Source organism: Oncorhynchus gorbuscha, linkage group LG07 (genome assembly GCF_021184085.1).
Source record: "Oncorhynchus gorbuscha isolate QuinsamMale2020 ecotype Even-year linkage group LG07, OgorEven_v1.0, whole genome shotgun sequence".
Classification (NCBI taxonomy): Eukaryota; Metazoa; Chordata; class Actinopteri; order Salmoniformes; family Salmonidae; genus Oncorhynchus; species Oncorhynchus gorbuscha.
The window spans coordinates 38,524,265-38,543,884 of NC_060179.1; the positions used below are offsets into that span (position 1 = coordinate 38,524,265).

The following is a 19,620-nucleotide window of genomic DNA, read 5'->3' on the forward strand; positions in this document are numbered from 1 at the left end:
GGCTGATTTTGCCTTCACAGTGGACATCATGGTCCTAATGAATTAACTGAATTCCAAACTACAAGTGAAGGGCCTTTTCAAAAACTTCCCAAAGATTAGGAGTCATGCTCAGAAGATGTTTGTATTGTTTGGGTCAACCTATGTATGTGAACAGACATTTTCAGTGATGCAACATAACAAGTCAAGGCACAGATCATCTCTTAATGACTCATGCAAACATTTACATAAGTATTCAGACCCTTTGCTATTAGACTCAATCTCAGGTGCATCCTGTTTCCATTGATCATCCTTTAGATGTATCTACAACTTGATTAGAGTCCACCTTTGGTAAATTCAACTGGACATGATTTGGAAAGGCACGCACAATTGTCTATATAAAAGGTTCCACAGTTGACAGTGCGTGTCGGAGCAAAAACCAAGCAATGAGATCGAAGGGATTGTCCGTAAAGCTCCAGGAAAAGATTGTGACTAGGCACAGATCTGGGGAAAAGTACCAAAAAATGTCTGCAGCATTGAAGGTCCCTAAGAACACAGTGGCCTCCATCATTCTTAAATGGAAGACGTTTGGAACCACCAAGATTATTTCTAGAACTGGCTGCCCGGCTAAATTGAGAAATCAGGGGAGAAGGGCCTTGATCAGGGAGGTGACCAAGAACCCGATGGTCACACTGACAGAGCTCCAGAGTTCCTCTGTGGAGATGGGAGAACCTTCTAGAAGGACAACCATCTTTGCAGCACTCCACCAAACAGGCCTTTATGTTAGAGTTTCCAGACAGAAGCCACTCAGCAGTAAAAGACACTTGTTAGTCCTTAGTCCACTTGGAGATTGCCAAAAGGTGGGGATGTTTTTCAGAGGCAGGGACTGGGAGACTAGTCAGGATCGAGTGAAAGATGAACGGAGAAAAGTACAGAGAGATCCATGATGAAATCCTTCTCCAGAGGGCTAAGGACCTCAGACTGGGGCGAAGGTTAAAGTTCCAACAGGACAACAACCCTAAACACACAGCCAAGACAACACAGGAGCGGCATCGAGACAAGTCTCTAAATGGAATGACCTTGAGTGGCCCAGCCAGAGCCCAGACTTGAACCAGATCGAATGTTTCTGGAGACACCTAAAAAAAACTGAAGCAACGCTCATCCAACATATCAGCGCTTGAGAGGATTTGCAGAGAAGAATGGGAGAAACTCTCCAAATATAGGTGTGCCAAGTACATAGTGTCATACACAAGAACACTTGAGGCTGTAATTGCTGCCAACGGTGATTCAACAAATAACTAATTCATGGGTCTGAATACTTATGTAAGTGTGATATTTCCATTTGACATTTTTATACATTTGCAAAAAATATCTAAAAACCTGTTTTTGCTTTGTCATGATGGGGTATTGTGTGTAGACTGATGAATATATTTGTTTAATCCATTTTAGAATAAGACTAACGTAAAAAAAAGTCAAAAGGGTCTGAATACTTTCCGAATGCACCGTATATAGTTGAAAGTCAGTGTTTTTTTGCTTCAACAGAATAAGGGGTGTGCAACGATAGGTTTTCACACAAAATACATTAGTGCAACACATTCGGCGTAAAATCATTTTCATCAATGACAACAAGAGGTGCAACGCTATTTGGCTAGCAGCCACACAAGTAAATTAGCTTACAATGTAGCAAGTAGAGGTCGGACGTTTAAAATCTGCATGGCCGATTAATTAGGGCCCATTTCAAGCTTTCATAACAGTCAATAATCAACCTTTTTGGACGCCGATTACATTGCAATCCACGAGGAATCTGTGTGACAGGCTGAACACCTATTACGCGAGTGCAGTGTCAAAAGGACCTTGTGGCTGCAAGGAGCCAAAGTAAGTTGCTAGCTAGCATTAAACTAATATTATTTAAAAAACAAATCAATCTTCACAATCACTAATTAACTACACATGGTTGATGATATTACTAAGTTAATTAGCTTGTCCTGCTTTGCATATAATCAATGCATACCTGTTAATTTATCATCGAATCACAGCCTACTTCAACTTCACCAAACGGGTGATGACTTAATTAACAAAAGTGCATTCGCGAAAAATGTACAGTTGAAGTCGGAAGTTTAGTCATTAAATCTCGTTTTTCAACCAAGTCGGTTAGGACATCTACTTTGTGTACGATACAGTAATTTTCCCAACAATTGTTTACAGGAATTATTTCACTGTATCACAATTCCAGTGGGTCAGAAGTTCAGATACACTACGTTGACTGTGCCTTTAAAATAAAAAAATTCCAGAAAATGTCATGCTTTAGAAGCTTCTGATAGCTTCTGATAGGCTAATTGACAATTTGAGTCAATTGGAGGTGTACCTGTGGATGTATTTCAAGGCCTGCCTCTGCTTGACATCATGGGAAAATCAAGAGAAATCAGCCAAGTCTGGTTCATCCTTGGGAGCGATTTCCAAACACCTGAAGGTACCACGTTCATCTATACAAATAACGGTACGCAAGTATAAACACCATGGGACCACGCAGCCGTCATAGCGCTCGGGAAGGAAACGCGTTCTGTCTCCTAGAGATGAAGGTACTTTGGTGCGAAAAGTGCAAATCAATCCCAGAAAAGCAGCAAAGGACATTGTAAAGATGCTGGAGGAAACGGGAGCAAAAGTATCTACAGTGGGGCAAAAAAGTATTTAGTCAGCCACCAATTGTGCAAGTTCTCCCACTTAGAAAGATGTGGCCTGTAATTTTCATCATAGTTTAAGTGTACCTATGACAGACAAAATGAGAGAGAAAAAAATCCAGAAAATCACATTGTAGGATTTTTAATGAATTTATTTGCAAATTATGGTGGAAAATAAGATTTTGCTCACCAACAAACAAGCTAGATTTCTTGCTCTCACAGACCTGTAGGCTCATCTGTCCTCCACTCGTTACCTGTATTAATGGCACCTGTTTGAACTTGTAATCAGTATAAAAGACACCTGTCCACAACCTCAAACAGTCACACTCCAAACTCCACTATGGCCAAGACCAAAAAGCTGTCAAAGGACACCAGAAACAAAATTGTAGAACTGCACCAGGCTGGGAAGACTGAATCTGCAATAGGTAAGCCGCTTGGTTTGAATAAATAAACTGTGGGAGCAATTATTAGGAAATGGAAGACATACAAGACCACTGATAATCTCCCTCGATCTGGGGCTCCACACAAGATCTCACCCCGTGGGGTCAAAATGATCACTAGAAAGGTGAGCAAAAAACTCAGAACCACACGGGGGGACCTAATGAATGACCTGCAGAAAACTGGGACCAAAGTAACAAAGCCTACCATCAGTAACACACTACGCTGCCAGGGACTCAAATCCTGCATTGCCAGACGTGTCCCCCTGCATAAGCCAGTACATGTCCAGTCCCGTCTGAAGTTTGCTAGAGAGCATTTGGATGATCCAGAAGAAGATTGGGAGAATTTCATCTGACCATATGACACCAAAATATAACTTTTTTTTTGGTAAAAACTCAACTCGTCGTGTTTGGAGGACAAAGAATGCTGAATTGCATCCAAAGAACACCATACCTACTGTGAAGCATGGGGGTGGAAACATCATGCTTTGGGGCTGTTTTTCTGCAAAGGGACCAGGACGACTGATCCGTGTAAAGGAAAGAATGAATGGGGCCATGTATCATGAGATTTTGAGTGAAAACCTCCTTCCATCAGCAAGGGCATTGAAGATGAAACGTGGCTGGGTCTTTCAGCATGACAATGATCCCAAACACATCGCCCGGGCAACGAATGAGTGGCTTCGTAAGAAGCATTTCAAGGTCCTGGAGTGGCCTAGCCAGTCTCCAGATCTCAACCCCATAGAAAATCTTTGGAGTGAGTTGAAAGTCAGTGTTGCCCAGCAACAGCCCCAAAACATCAATGCTCTAGAGGAGATCTGCATGGAGGAATGGGCCAAAATACCAGCAACAGTGTGTGAAAACCTTGTGAATACTTACAGAAAATGTTTGACCTCTGTAATTGCCAACAAAGGGATAAACTTTTGTTATTGACCAAATACTTATTTTCCACCATATTTTGCAAATAAATTCATTAAAAAAGTCCTACAATTTATCATTTTGACTGTCATAGTTGAAGTGTACCTATGATGAAAATTACAGGCCTCATATTTTTAAGTGGGAGAACTTGCACAATTGGTGGCTGACTAAATACTTTTTTGCCCCACTATATATCCACAGTAAAAACGAGTCCAATATCGACATAACCTGAAATGCCACTCAGCAAGGAAGAAGCCACTGCTCCAAAACCACCATAAAAAGCCAGACTACGGTTTGCAACTGGGGACAAAGATATTTCTCCAAAAAGTACTGTCCTCTGGTCTAATGAAACAAGAATATAACTGTTTGGCCATTATGACCATTGTTATGTTTGGAGGGAAAAGGGGGAGGCTTGAAAGCTAAAGAACACCATCCCAACCGTGAAGCACGGGGGTGCCAGTATCATGTTGTGGGGGTGCTTTGCTGCAGGAGGGACTGGTACACTTCACAAAATAGATGGCATCATGAGGGAGGGAAATGATGTGGATATATTGAAGCAACATCTCAAGACAGGAAGGTCAGTAAGGTAAAGTTTGGTTCAAACAGCACTTTACTGCGTTTGCCAGCAGCTATTAGCAAAGCTTGAGGCACAGTGCTGTTTATGACTTCAAGCCTATCAACTCCGAGATTAGGCTGGCAATACTAAAGTGCCTATAATTTTATTTATTTATTTCACCTTTATTTAACCAGGTAGGCTAGTTGAGAACAAGTTCTCATTTGCAACTGCGGCCTGGCCAAGATAAAGCAAAGCAGTTCGAAACACATACGACAACACAGAGTTAAACATGGAATAAACCAACATACAGTCAATAATACAGTAAAAAAAAGTATATATACAGTGTGTGCAAATGAGGTAGGATAAGGAAGGTAAGCCAATAAACAGGCCATGGTGGCGAAGTAATTACAAAATAGCAATTAAAACACTGGAATGGTAGATGTGCAGAAATATATATATGTGAATCAATGTGCAAGCAGAGATACTGGGGTGCAAAGGAGCAAGATAAATAAACAAATTAATACAGTATGGGGATAAGGTAGTTGGATGGGCTATTTACAGATGGACTATGTACAGGTGCAGTGAGGGAAACATGAGTCTCCAGCTTCAGTGATATTTGCAGTTCGTTCCAGTCATTGGCAGTAGAGAACTGGAAGGAAAGGCGGCCAAAGGAAGAATTGGCTTTGGGGGTGACCAGTGAGATATACCTGTTTGAGCACGTGATACAGTGAATAAGTGAAATAATCTGTCTGTAAACAATTGTTGGAAAATGACTTGTGTCATGCACAAAGTAGACGTCCTAAGTGGTTGAAAAACAAGTTAATGACTCCAACCTAAGTGTATGTATGTAAAACTTCTGACTTCAACTGCATGAGAAAATAAAGCAGGGTGGCCCTCTATAGTGACTGAAAAGAGCATGTGTGTGTTCCAAATTGCACCCTATTCTCTATGGTGCACTACTTTTGACCAGAGCCCATAGGGTCCTCCTGCCATGGTTTGGGCAGCACTACTTTTGACCAGAGCCCATAGGGTCCTCCTGCCATGGTTGGGGTAGCACTACTTTTGACCAGAGCCCATAGGGTCCTCCTGCCATGGTTGGGGTAGCACTACTTTTGACCAGAGCCCATAGGGTCCTCCTGTCATGGTTGGGGTAGGCACAAAACCACAATCTCAATTCCCTGTGAGATGGGCAATGCGAAGCCTGCAGCATTCTCCCTCTACAAGCCTACAGTCTGTCCCTGGTCGCTGGACTTGTTCTTACATCAGGGTCACTGGTAATTCATGTCTTACAAAAGAGACACACTTCAGCAGTTCAGCCAGGGACCAGAGAGAGTGCTCACAGGAGCCATCAGCTTTGCTCTCCTCTTTGTGACCAACATGAGAAATATCCACTGTGTGTGAATAATACATTTGAGCTGCGAGTCACTTCTAACCAGAATACAGTTCTGTTTGTGAAGAAGCAAGCTGCCTAAAGAGTCAACCAGGGGGAGGTGTTTTATTTTTCCCTTCACAGAAATGGCAGTACTCACTAAAGATTTACCACCCAATAGGTTGGTACAAAAATAAACTAAGAAGATTGAAACAACAGTCTCACACAGGTGCAAACCCAGGCCACACAGATACTCTGTAAAGTGGAACAGAAACCCTGTTGTAATTATGAAGACAAGACCGAGAGCTCGGGAAAACTTTAAAAAGGAGAGATCAAAAGCCTGTGTATTCCTGGCGAGCAGATCCAATCAGCCAGGAGGGCCTGGCCAGGAGAGGAGGATGAGAGGCAAGTGCTTCCCTTTTAAATTGATCCCACAGAGACCCTCATGGTTCCCTAGGACTCAGAGAGAGAACTCTCCAAGCCCCACAGATCTGAGGAGGCACCGCACAGCTCACTGGAGAAAGAGGGAGGGGTATAGAGAGAGAGAGCGAGAGAGAGAAAGTTGAGGCAAGGATAGAAGTAACCTAACGTAGCAGGAGTAAGAGAAACGCCGGAGCAGGATGCCCCACATTCTGGTCATGACGAGAATGAGTAGTCTTAGTAATACGAGGCGCACATGCTCTTTTCCTTTTCCCCTGAAAACAAAATGACTATCATTTTTTCCCGACCCCGCAAGGAGTGGGATAGAAGAGAAGAAAGCAGGGTGACGAGAGATGGAGACCAGAGAGCTGAGCTCAGTCTCTGGGGCTGTACTATCAGGACAGCTTCCAAGCCCTCTCTAGATATGATGCCAACAGACAGAGAGCCTGGAGTATCAACTATTAAAAATAGCCAATTTTATATATCCTGATGATTTACTTTAGCAGCAGTGTCTTTTTATTCTGTCCGGTTCTGGCAGATTAAGCTTTGGCTCATTAAGGACTGGCCTGAGATCAGACTCTGGACCACATCAGATCCCATAGGTGCAAGGAACTCCAAGGAACAACAGCATCGCTGCAGCCCAGAGACTCAACACATGGATTACATGGTGTGTGTTTGCGTAGGCCTAATAATTTAATTTCTTTCCCTCTCCCCCTCCCTCAGATGCAGGCCTGTTAGCCAGGTCAACAGCAGTTTGAGGGGGGAGTTCAAACAGGGAGAGGAAAAGGGAGTCCAACGGACCAACATTCTGGCAATACCTTCCAGGTTCACTGTGTTTCAAAACGTTCCCGCCCTACTGAACACCACCCTCGTTGCAGTACATAAGGTCATCACTAGGAGCAGAGGGGTGATAGGCCTAGTAGGGAAGACAGCACATGATTTTAAGATGTTCAGGTACCGATTCATAGCGGCCGCCAGTATTTAGCCGGACTATAATTGGCTTCAGTCAAAGCACTCAGCTCAAGCTGTGATGGATAGCCAGCACAGGGCATGAATAACTTAGCCTCATAAATAACCAGATCACTACTAATATCATTAAGGTACCCCCTGGTTGGCACAGCCACTTCTAATCCCTCAACAGAGCTTCAAGCCTGCCTGTCTGCCTGTCGCTCCCCATAACAAACGCCGTAAACTCACATCACTATTAACATCAATATTTTTAAATTTCATCCAGCTCACTCTCCAGACCGAAGCCATTTATTTAATTAGTTGAATAGAAAATTGGCAGGAGGCGCAGGATTGGGGTTACGTGACTGCATGGGTTTCTATTGCCACAGGTAACCTTTTTTTGAGAGACTTAACGCAGAGAATTGATTGTAAGAGCAAACTCATCATCCTGGCTATTTTTCAGTGTGAAAATGGGGAGAAAAAAAGAGAAAGAGATCTCTATTTATATCAGCAGAGGAGAGGAGGAACCGTAGAGGGAGATTAGCTTGTCATTAGGATGAGGAGTGGAGGAGAGTAGAATCAATTTCTGGGGTTTAAAAAGCTGACAAACACAGTTCTCTCTCTCCCTCCCTCAGCCTCAAGCACACATCTTCTTGACAGCCCCAAAGTACATGAGGGGAGGTGGATTAGCCAGGTATGGTGGTAAGTAAGGATGGATACAGTGCCTTCAGAAATATTCATACCCCTTGACTTATTCCACATTATGTTACAGCCTGAATTCAAAATGGAATAAATATATATTTTTTGTCAGTAATCTACAAACAATACCCCACAATGACAAAGTGAAAACATGTTCATTTAAAAAAAATTAAATACACTGCTCAAAAAAAAGGGAACACTTAAACAACACAATGTAACTCCAAGTCAATCACACTGTCCACTTAGGAAGTAACACTGATTGACAATACATTTCACATGCTGTTGTGCAAATGGAATAGACAACAGGTGGAAATCATAGGCAATTAGCAAGACACCCCCAATAAAGGAGTGGTTCTACAGGTGGGGACCACAGACCACTTCTCAGTTCCTATGCTTCCTGGCTGATGTTTTGGTCACTTTTGAATGCTGGCGGTGCTTTCACTCTTGTGGTAGCATGAGACGGAGTCTACAACCCACACAAGTGGCTCAGGTAGTGCAGCTCATCCAGGATGGCACATCAATGCGAGCTGTGGCAAGAAGGTTTGCTGTGTACCAGGAGACAGGATAGTACATCAGGAGACGTGGAGGAGGCCATAGGAGGGCAACAACCCAGCAGCAGGACCGCTACCTCCGCCTTTGTGCAAGGAGGAGCACTGCCAGAGCCCTGCAGGTAGTAGGTTAGTTAGGATCACCACTTTCTATTTGAAGAATGTGAAATGTCAGAATAATAGTAGAGAGAATTATTTATTTCATTACATTCCCAGTGGGTCAGAAGTTTACATACACTCAATTAGTATTCGGTAGCATTGCCTTTAATATTGTTGAACTTGGGTCAAACGTTTTGTGCAGCCTTCGACAAGCTTCCCACAGAAAGTTGGGTGAATTTTGGCCCATTCCTCCTCACAGAGCTGGTGTAACTGAGTCCGGTTTGTAGGCCTCATTGCTCGCACATGCTTTCTCAGTTCTGGCCACAAATCTTCTATAGGATTGAGGTCAAGGCTTTGTGCTGGCCAATCCAATACCTTGACTTTGTTGTCCTTAAGCCATTTTGCCACAACTTTGAAAGTATGCTTGGGGTCATTGTCCATTTGGAAGACCCATTTGCGACCAAGCTTTAACTTCCTGACTGATGTCTTGAGATGTGGATATATTGAAGCAACATCATTATCCTTCTCATGATGCCATCTATTTTGTGAAGTGCACCAGTCCCTCCTGCAGCAAAGCACCCCCACAGGATGATGCTGCCACCCCCGTGCTTCACGGTTTTGATGGTGGTATTCAGCTTGCAATGCTCCCCCTTCTTCCTCCAAACATACAATGGTCATTATTGCCAAACAGTTCTATCTTTGTTTCATCAGACCAGAGGACATTTCTCCAAAAAGGTACAATCTTTGTCCCCATGTTCAGTTGCAAACCGTAGTCTGGCTTTTTTATGGTGGTTTTGGAGCAGTGGCTACTTCCTTGCTGAGCGGCCTTTCAGGTTATGTCGATGTAGGACTCGTTTTACTGTGGATACAGATACTTTTGTACCGGTTTCCTCCAGCATCTTCACAAATGTCATTTGATGTTGTTCTGGGATTGATTTGCACTCATCGCACCAAGGTACGTTCATCTTTAGGAGACAGAACCCGTCTCCTTCCTGAGCGGTATGATGGCTGCGTGGTCCCATGGTGTTTATACGTGCGTACTATTGTTTGTACAAATGAACGTGGTACCTTCAGGCATTTGGAAATTGCTCCCAAGAATGAACCAGACTTGGAGGTCTACAATCTTTTTTTCTGAAGTCTTAGCTGATTTTCGATTGATTTTCCCATGAAGTCAAGCAAAGAGGCACTGCGTTTGAAGGTAGGCCATGAAATACATCCATAGGTATACCTCTCATTGACTCAAATGATGCCAATCAGAAGCTTCTAAAGCCATGACAATTTCGTGGAATTTTCCAAGCTGTTTAACCTCTCTTGGGGTTGTGGGACGCTACCGTCCCACCTGGCCAACATCCAGTAAAATTGCACCAAATTCAAAAACAGAAATACATAATACACATCTATCATTACAAACAGTAACCATCCAAGTAGAGGAGTAACAAAAGTCAGAAATAGCGATAAAATGTATCACTTATCTTTGATGATCTTCATATGGTTGCACTCCCAAGACTCCATGTTACACATTCAATGTTTGTTTTGTTCGATAAAGTCCCTCTTTATATTCAAAAACCTCTGTTTTGTTGGTGCGTTTTGTCCAGTAATCCATTGGAACAAAGCGCGGTCACAGCAGGCAGACAAAAAAAAAAGTACCATAAAACTTTGTAGAAACATGTCAAACGACATTAATAATCAATCCTCAAATTGTTTTTGTCATAAATAACCGATCATATTTCAACCGGACAATAGCTTCGTCAATAGAAAAGGAAAAACAAGAAAGGCACGGTCCCGGGTTACAAGCAGGACTCATGTCTGGAAATGTCCACTGTCCTCTCATCGAAAGTGGTGTTTCTCCCTCATTTTTCAGAGTAAAAGCCTGAAACAATGCCTAAAGACTTGCCTTTACTTTCTGAAGGTATGTATGACATTGTAGGCTATTGTATATAGGGCAAGATCAGGAAAAACTGCAGGCCCTACACATACAGGACATTTCAATAACTAATTGATGGCACCAAAAACTATTCCTACCTTTTCCACCAACCTGGCACAGGCAGGTATCCAATGTGATGGAAATGCTCTTGAAATGGCCTGGGAGTCCACAGATTTACCAGAGTTCCTGTGAGAGAACAACCAGGAAGGAAAGCCTCTTTCCTGGTGTTTTATAAGGCTCGAGGCAAGGCACCCTCTCGGAATTCTCCCTCTCTACTCTTCCTATGTACCATCTCCCACTGCAACCCCTGATGATCATGTTCACCGAGGGCGAGAGTGGGGACAGGAACCACACAGGAAACGCTGCTGTAACACACATAGGGGGATGGGTAAAAAGAAAAACCTGGAGCAGTTAGCAAACTTTGCCACCAGAACCAGCACACCGCCACATTGTAGGCCTATATTGGCAACCAGATAGCGAGGGATGGGCAAGCCCATACTGCCAGTTCTGGTCTGCCATCAGTCCTAATGGAGCCCACATGGGAGCTGCTTCCGGTGTCATAGCTGTGCTAAAGTTGTGCAAAGTAGGAGTGTTGCAGCCAGACTCAGATCCAAGATGGTAGATAAAGTCTAAAGAATGCCCTCATTTGCCAGTCTTATATGTAGAGCTCTGAGATCACGGTCGATGTTGGGATCTTAACATCAGGGTTAGGAGTGTTCTGGCCTCTGCAGTCATTTGTGAGCTGCTCCTGTAGCCTGTAAATGATTAGGCCAAGGAAGGCAATTAGCTGGAGCATCACTAGGCTAAATATAGACAGGCTTCCTTGGCAGGTCTGCTCCTGGGTCCTGGGTGAGGTCCATGGTCTATGCAGAGAAGCCCCTCCTGTTGTTATTCCAATCTGGGCTTGATTTATTTGAAAAGACAACGTGAACACAGCCCAAACATGTCCGTTGGTCTGTCTATCAGGTGTCCCGAGAGAGATGGAATGGCGTGGGAAAAAATGTGGTGGGAGAAAATAAGAAAGAACGTGGGAATGTTCCTGCAGATATGTTTGGATGCAGGAAGGAATGTTTGGCAAACAGTCTCCAATTACAGAGGAGGAATCTATGAGGCTTGCAAATTATCAAGGACGATCTGATCTTTATTCAAATTGGAGCCTGCGGTGTAGCTGATGCATTGAAATTAAGCATAGCCATACCTGATGCTCATACATTTAAGTACATTTTCTATTCAAGGACATGGTTCTGCTATGTCAAAAGAACCTCTCAGCTAGGCTAATTAAACTAGTCAATTGATTTCAATCACTTTTTGACCACATATATACAGTTGGTTGGAGTCATTAAAACTCATTTTTCAACCACTCCACAAATTTCTTGTTAACAAACTACAGTTCGGTGAGGACATCTACTTTGTGCATGAAACAAGAAATGTTTCCAACAATTGTTTACAGACAGAATATTTCACTGTATTACAATTCCAGTGGGTCAGAAGTTCACATACACTAAGTTGACTGTGCATTTACACAGCTTCGACAATTCCAGAAAATTATGTCATGGCTTTAGAAGCTTCTGATAGGCTAATTTACATTATTTGAGTCAATTGGAGGTGTACCTGTGGATGTATTTCAAGGCCTACCTTCAAACTCAGTGAGTCTTCGCTTGGCATCATGGGAAAATCAAAAGAAAATCAGCCAAGACCTCCAAAAAATGTATAGACCTCCACAAGTCCACGATTTCCAAACGCCTGAAGGTACCACGTCCATCTGTACAAACAATAGTACACAAGTATAAACACCATGGGACCACGCAGCAGTCCTTACCGCTCAGGAAGGAGACACATTCTGTCTTCTAGAGATGAACGTACTTTGGTGCGAAAAGTGCAATTCAATCCCAGAACAAAAGCAAAGGACCCTGTGAAGATGCTGGAGGAAACAGGTACAAAAGTATCTATATCTCCACAGTAAAACGAGTCCCTATATCAACAACCTGAAAGGCCGCTCAGCAAGGAAGAAGCCACTGCTCCAAAACCACCATAAAAAAGCCAGACTATGGTTTGCAACTACACATGGGGACAAAAATCATACTTTTTGGAGAAATGTCCTCAGGTCTGATGAAACAAAAATAGAACTGTTTGGCAATAATGACCATCGTTATGTTTGGAGGAAAAGGGGGAGGCTTGCAAGCCGAATAACACCATTCCTGTGAACTGTGAAGCACAGGGGTGGTAGCATCATGTTGTGGGGGTGCTTTGCTGCAGGAGGGACTGGTGCACTTCACAAAATAGATGGCATCATGAGGGAGGAAAATTATATGGATATATTGAAGCAGCATCTCAAGACATCAGTCAGGAAGTTAAAGCTTGGTTGCAAATGGGTCTTCCAAATGAACAATGACCAGAAGCATACTTCCAAAGTGGTGGCAAAATGGCTTAAGGACAACAAAGTCAAGGTATTGGAGTGGCCAGCACAAAGCCTTGACCTCAATCCTATAGAAAATTTGTGGGCAGAACTGAAAAAGCGTGTGCGAGCAAGGAGGCCCACAAACCTGACTCAGTCACACCAGCTCTGTCAAATTCACCCAACTTATTGTGGAAAGCTTGTGGAAGGCTACCTGAAATGTTTGACCCAAGTTCAACAATTTAAAGGCAATGCTACCAAATACTAATTGAGTGTATGTAAACTTCTGACCCACTGGGAATGTCATGAAAGAAATCAAAGCTGAAATAAATCACTCTACTATTATTTTTGACATTTCACATTCTTAAAATAAAATAGTGATCCTAACTGACATAAGACAGGGAATTTTTACTAGGATTAAATGCCAGGAACTGTGAAAAAAGTATTTGGCTAAGATGTATGTAAACTTCTGACTTCAACTACATTTGCTCATGGTAGAAATGGTCAGAAAGTGCCAAATCATTCAGGAGAGAGGTGCTCAAAGTTGACTCATTTTGCATACCCCACCATATCCATGTCTTCATTACTGGAAATGATTAACGGTTGACTTTGATATCATTTTAAAAGCTTAAAAAACAGGTTTGTCAAAGTATAGTAAGTTTATAATTTCTTGAAAAAAATGTATTGAATAAAAAACATTTTTTTCTTTAACATCAATTACTTTTAGGACATTTCTAAAATTATCACCTTCATATTCATCATCCCCAGCATCATACCAATATCAACATATAGTGCATTCGCAAAATATTCAGACCCTTTGACGTTTTCCACACTTTGTTACGTTACAGCCTTATCCACAAATTGATTACACACAATAACAAAAACAGTTTTGCAAATGTATTGAAAATAAAAAACAGAAATACCTTATTTACACAAGTATTCAGACCCTTTGCCATGAGACTCTAAATTGAGCTCAGGTGCTTCCTTTTTCCACTGATCATCCTTGAGATTTTCTACAACTTGATTCCACCTGTGGTAAATGTAATTGATTGGACATGATTTGGAGAAGGCACACACCTTTCTATATAAAAATGTACCACAGTTGACAGTGCATGTCAGAGCAAAAACCAAGCCATGAGGTTTTTAATACTACAATTCTAAATCTAATAGCTAAATTATTCTTAAAACAATTTTGCATCTGAGATGTTTGTTGGGCCCGCCATCGGCTTAGACACAGCACACTCTTGAATACAGGTTGGGTGTAATTTCAATAATAGGTCCATTCTATGAATTCTATTGATCTCTCTTCAGACCACTGTAATTTAACTGGTACACCATTGACATTTTAAGGGTGTGGTCAACGACCCCAATGCAACACATTATTCATTTTGACAGCTCTAGGCGGAGTCAATGAGTGGCCTCAGTCATTGGGATTAACTACATTACCAACCCTAGAAGTTCTTAAACCAGTTCAGTGCAATGCATAGGCTCAGACACAGTGTAGGCTACTAGTGAGGTTCAGCATTTCTTGTTTCCAGTCAAATCAAGGCTTGCATACCTACAGTATGGTTTTATAGACCTAAGCCAATTCAACAACACATGGTTCGGGAAACATGCTTTCCCATGGCGTAGTTCTAAGAAATTCATGCAAAAAAAGAGAATGGTTTTGCATCACTCCCACTGGGGAAAAAAGAAACTGAAGAGATTTTATCCTTAAAAAACAGGAGGTTCGCCCACTCGTTCACCTGGGACAACTCTTGGCCGGTGCAGGCTAGCTAGAAGGTTATAAGAGCCTGGGAATGTTGAACATCAAGAAGGGAATCAGAACATAGCAAGAGCACTGGGAATAAGGCAGGAAACATGGACATTAACCCTTTCCTGCCTGCCAGAGGAACGAAAGGAAAACCAGGAGGAAAAATATTTTCAATTTGACTTATTTCTAATCCACACTAATGTGAGCGAAAGGCTGTCTGCATTTAAAGTACGAACTGTAGAAAAAAAAGAAAATAGGATATAGTTAGACTTATACATTAAAAGAGACCTTTAAACAACATTTGCCGTTTCTAGCCTAATATATGAAATTCCCTATTGGTTTGGTCTCCATACACATCAAATGTGTTTTTGCCAAGTCATTTATAGGGAAAATGTTCTGGCACTTTACCAATGCACAAACAAATTAAGGCATATTAGGAAACATAGGTTTTCTTGATAACACAGGCGGAGAACACTCATCACCAGTATGTCCTACTCTGAGTAGCTCTATGCTATGGAAGTCATGTGACTGTGCTTACTGTAACACAGGGGGAGCTTACAGTATGAAACAGAACAAGTAAACCAAAACAGATTCAAATATAGAAACTGGAGGCCAGCTGGTCACCATGAAGAATGATCCAGTCTAAATCATTTCAACAGGCTTGAAAATAAAGATGAATGAACTAGAGCAGTGATGGGCAACTGGCCCGCAGCCCCCTTTTTGTACACCCGCAGATCAATTCATTTTTTAAACTCAGTCAGGGTCTCAACTGTTGAGAGTTAGAATAGTAGAATAATAGGGATGTGCATCTTCCCCTTTCAAGATGATTCAATACGTAACTAGACTGAACAAAAATATAAACTCAACATGTAAAGTGTTGGTTCCATGTTTCATGAGCCAAATATAAATATTCCAGAAATGTTCCATATGCACAAAAAGCTTATTTCTCTGAAATTGTGTGCACAAATTTGTTTACATCCACGTTAGTGAGCATTTCACATTTGCCAAGATAATCCATCCACCTGGCAGGTGTTGCATATCAAGCAGCTGATTGAACAACATGATCATTATATTATTTCGCCAACCTATCTCCTGATTCTGCCTCCTCAACCCTCCTCTCCTCCCTTTCTGCATCCTTTGACTCTCTATGTCCCCTATCTTCCAGGCCGGCTCGGTCCTCCCCTCCCGCTCCGTGGCTTGACGTCTCATTGCGAGCTCACAGAACAGGGCTCCGGGCAGCCGAGCGGAAATGGAGGAAAACTCGCCTCCCTGCGGACCTGGCATCCTTTCGCTCCCTCCTCTCTACATTTTCCTCCTCTGTCTCTGCTGCTAAAGCCACTTTCTACCACTCTAAATTCCAAGCATCTGCCTCTAACCCTAGGAAGCTCTTTGCCACCTTCTCCTCCCTCCTGAATCCTCCTCCCCCCCCTCCTCCCTCTCTGCAGATGACTTCGTCAACCATTTTGAAAAGAAGGTCGACGACATCCGATCCTCGTTTGCTAAGTCAAACGACACCGCTGGTTCTGCTCACACTGCCCTACCCTGTGCTCTGACCTCTTTCTCCCCTCTCTCCAGATGAAATCTCGCGTCTTGTGACGGCCGGCCGCCCAACAACCTGCCCGCTCGACCCTATCCCCTCCTCTCTTCTCCAGACCATTTCCGGAGACCTTCTCCCCTTACCTCACCTCGCTCATCAACTTATCCCTGACCGCTGGCTACGTCCCTTCCGTCTTCAAGAGAGCGAGAGTTGCACCCCTTCTGAAAAAAACCTACACTCGATCCCTCCGATGTTAACAACTACAGACCAGTATCCCTTCTTTCTTTTCTCTCCAAAACTCTTGAACGTGCCGTCCTTGGTCAGCTCTCCCGCTATCTCTCTCAGAATGACCTTCTTGATCCAAATCAGTCAGGTTTCAAGACTAGTCATTCAACTGAGACTGCTCTTCTCTGTATCACGGAGGCGCTCCGCACCGCTAAAGCTAACTCTCTCTCCTCTGCTCTCATCCTTCTAGACCTATCGGCTGCCTTCGATACTGTGAACCATCAGATCCTCCTCTACACCCTCTCCAAGTTGGGCATCTCCGGCGCGGCCCACGCTTGGATTGCGTCCTACCTGACAGGTCGCTCCTACCAGGTGGCGTGGCGAGAATCTGTCTCCTCACCACGCGCTCTCACCACTGGTGTCCCCCAGGGCTCTGTCCTAGGCCCTCTCCTATTCTCGCTATACACCAAGTCACTTGGCTCTGTCATAACCTCACATGGTCTCTCCTATCATTGCTATGCAGACGACACACAATTAATCTTCTCCTTTCCCCCTTCTGATGACCAGGTGGCGAATCGCATCTCTGCATGTCTGGCAGACATATCAGTGTGGATGATGGATCACCACCTCAAGCTGAACTTCGGCAAGACGGAGCTGCTCTTCCTCCCGGGGAAGGACTGCCCGTTCCATGATCTCGCCATCACGGTTGACAACTCCATTGTGTCCTCCTCCCAGAGCGCTAAGAACCTTGGCGTGATCCTGGACAACACCCTGTCGTTCTCAACTAACATCAAGGCGGTGGCCCGTTCCTGTAGGTTCATGCTCTACAACATCCGCAGAGTATGACCCTGCCTCACACAGGAAGCGGCGCAGGTCCTAATCCAGGCACTTGTCATCTCCCGTCTGGATTACTGCAACTCGCTGTTGGCTGGGCTCCTGCCTGTGCCATTAAACCCCTACAACTCATCCAGAACGCCGCAGCCCGTCTGGTGTTCAACCTTCCCAAGTTCTCACGTCACCCCGCTCCTCCGCTCTCTCCACTGGCTTCCAGTTGAAGCTCGCATCCGCTACAAGACCATGGTGCTTGCCTACGGAGCTGTGAGGGGAACGGCACCTCAGTACCTCCAGGCTCTGATCAGGCCCTACACCCAAACAAGGGCACTGCGTTCATCCACCTCTGGCCTGCTCGCCTCCCTACCACTGAGGAAGTACAGTTCCCGCTCAGCCCAGTCAAAACTGTTCGCTGCTCTGGCCCCCCAATGGTGGAACAAACTCCCTCACGACGCCAGGACAGCGGAGTCAATCACCACCTTCCGGAGACACCTGAAACCCCACCTCTTTAAGGAATACCTAGGATAGGATAAGTAATCCTTCTCACCCCCCCCCTTTAAGATTTAGATGCACTATTGTAAAGTGACTGTTCTACTGGATGTCATAAGGTGAATGCACCAATTTGTAAGTCGCTCTGGATAAGAGCGTCTGCTAAACGACTTAAATGTAAATGTAATTATACAGGTGCATCTTGTGCTGGGGACAATAAAAAGGCCATTAAAATGTGCAGTTGTGTCACACAACATAATGATACAGATGTCTAAAGTTGAGGGAGCATGCAAACAGTAGGAATGTCCACCAGAGCTGTTGCAGGAGGAATTTAATGTTAATTTATCTACCATAAGCCCCCTCCGTCATTTTAGAGAATTTGGCAGTATGTCCAACAGTCCTCACAACCGCAGACCATGTGTATGGCGTTGTGTTTGGCGAGGGATTTGCAGATGTCAATGTTGTGAACATAGTGCCCGATGGTGGGGTTATGGTTTGGGCAAGCATAAACTATAGACAAAGAACACAATTACATTTTATCAATGGCAATTTGAATGCACAGAGACACCATCCTGAGGCCCACTGTCGGCGGCGGATGAATGGCACAGCACCTCAATGTTCAGCATGATAACGCACGGCACAATGTAGAAGGATCTGTACACAATTCCTGGAAGCTGAACATGTCCCAGTTCTTCCAAGGCCTGCATTCTCAGACATGTCACCCATTGAGCAAGTTTGGGATGCTCTGGATCGACGTGTACGACAGTGTTCCAGTTCTGCCAATATCCAGCAACTTCGAATGGCCATTGAAAAAGAGTGGCCTAACATTCCACAGACCACAATCAACAGCCTGAGCAACTCTATGCGAAGGAGATGTGTTGCGCTGCATGAGGCAAATGGTGGTCACACCATACACTGACTGGTATTCTGATCCACGCCCCTACTTTTTTTAAGGTATCTGTGACCAACAGATTAATAGTCATGTGAAAAGCATAGATTAGGGCTTAATGAATTCATTTCAATTGACTGATTTCCTTATATGAACTCTAACTCTGAAATTTTGTTGTGTTCATATTTTTGTTCAGTGTAGATACATGAACAATACGCTTTAGTTTGAAATGATTCGGTTTGATTAGAGAAACAATTAATGTGAAAACATTTGGTGCACTAACATTCATAAATGCACATTCATTTTCCATTCTAAATTTAAATCTGCTGGGCCTTTGTGTTGCATTTGTCTGAGCGGGATGTGTAGGTGTGCACATTTGTGTAAATTATGTATTTACTGTGTGTGTGTGTGTGTGTGTGTGTGTGTGTGTGTGTGTGTGTGTGTGTGTGTGTGTGTGTGTGTGTGTGTGTGTGTGTGTGTGTGTGTGTGTGTGTGTGTGTGTGTGTGTGTGTGTGTGTGTGTGTATAAAAGGTGTACAGTGCATTTGGAATTAGGGGTGAAACGGTACGTGTATTCGTATTGAACAATTCGGTATAGGGTCCGGTACGCACTGCAAAACGAACAATACATGAATCATATTAGAGCTAGGAAAATATCTATATATTTAACTGTAAAAATAATATTATTGCATAAACTAAGGCGTATAAATTCAGGTGGGAAAAATATTCACATAGTAATAAAGTTGTCTTTAAAAAATGTTTTATAACAATAATAAAATTGTTTAGTCTCGTAGCTGTATGCAGCTCCGCTCATTAGTTATTTCACTCCAGCGAGAACAGAGCTGAGAGACCGTCGTAGCAGAAATTAGCTTATGAAGGAATTAGCAGTTAGCTAAATGCAAAGTAGCAACATGGCAAGCATTGGCGAGCCAG

General features: G+C 43.4%; 1 protein-coding gene across 3 annotated transcripts in view; it reads right to left on the reverse strand.

Annotated features, from left to right (window-relative positions):
- Positions 1–19,620, reverse strand: part of LOC124039842 (zinc finger protein 438-like) — a 113,478-nt gene that overhangs the window by 47,059 nt on the left and 46,799 nt on the right. The window contains exon 1 of one of the 3 annotated variants that reach the window (XM_046356301.1): positions 12,205–12,236. The exons of the other annotated variants lie outside the window; for them this stretch is intronic. The gene's annotated coding sequence lies outside the window, so the exon portion shown is untranslated. Of the gene's footprint in view, positions 1–12,204; positions 12,237–19,620 lie in introns of those variants that run through there. 3 annotated transcript variants of the gene reach the window in all.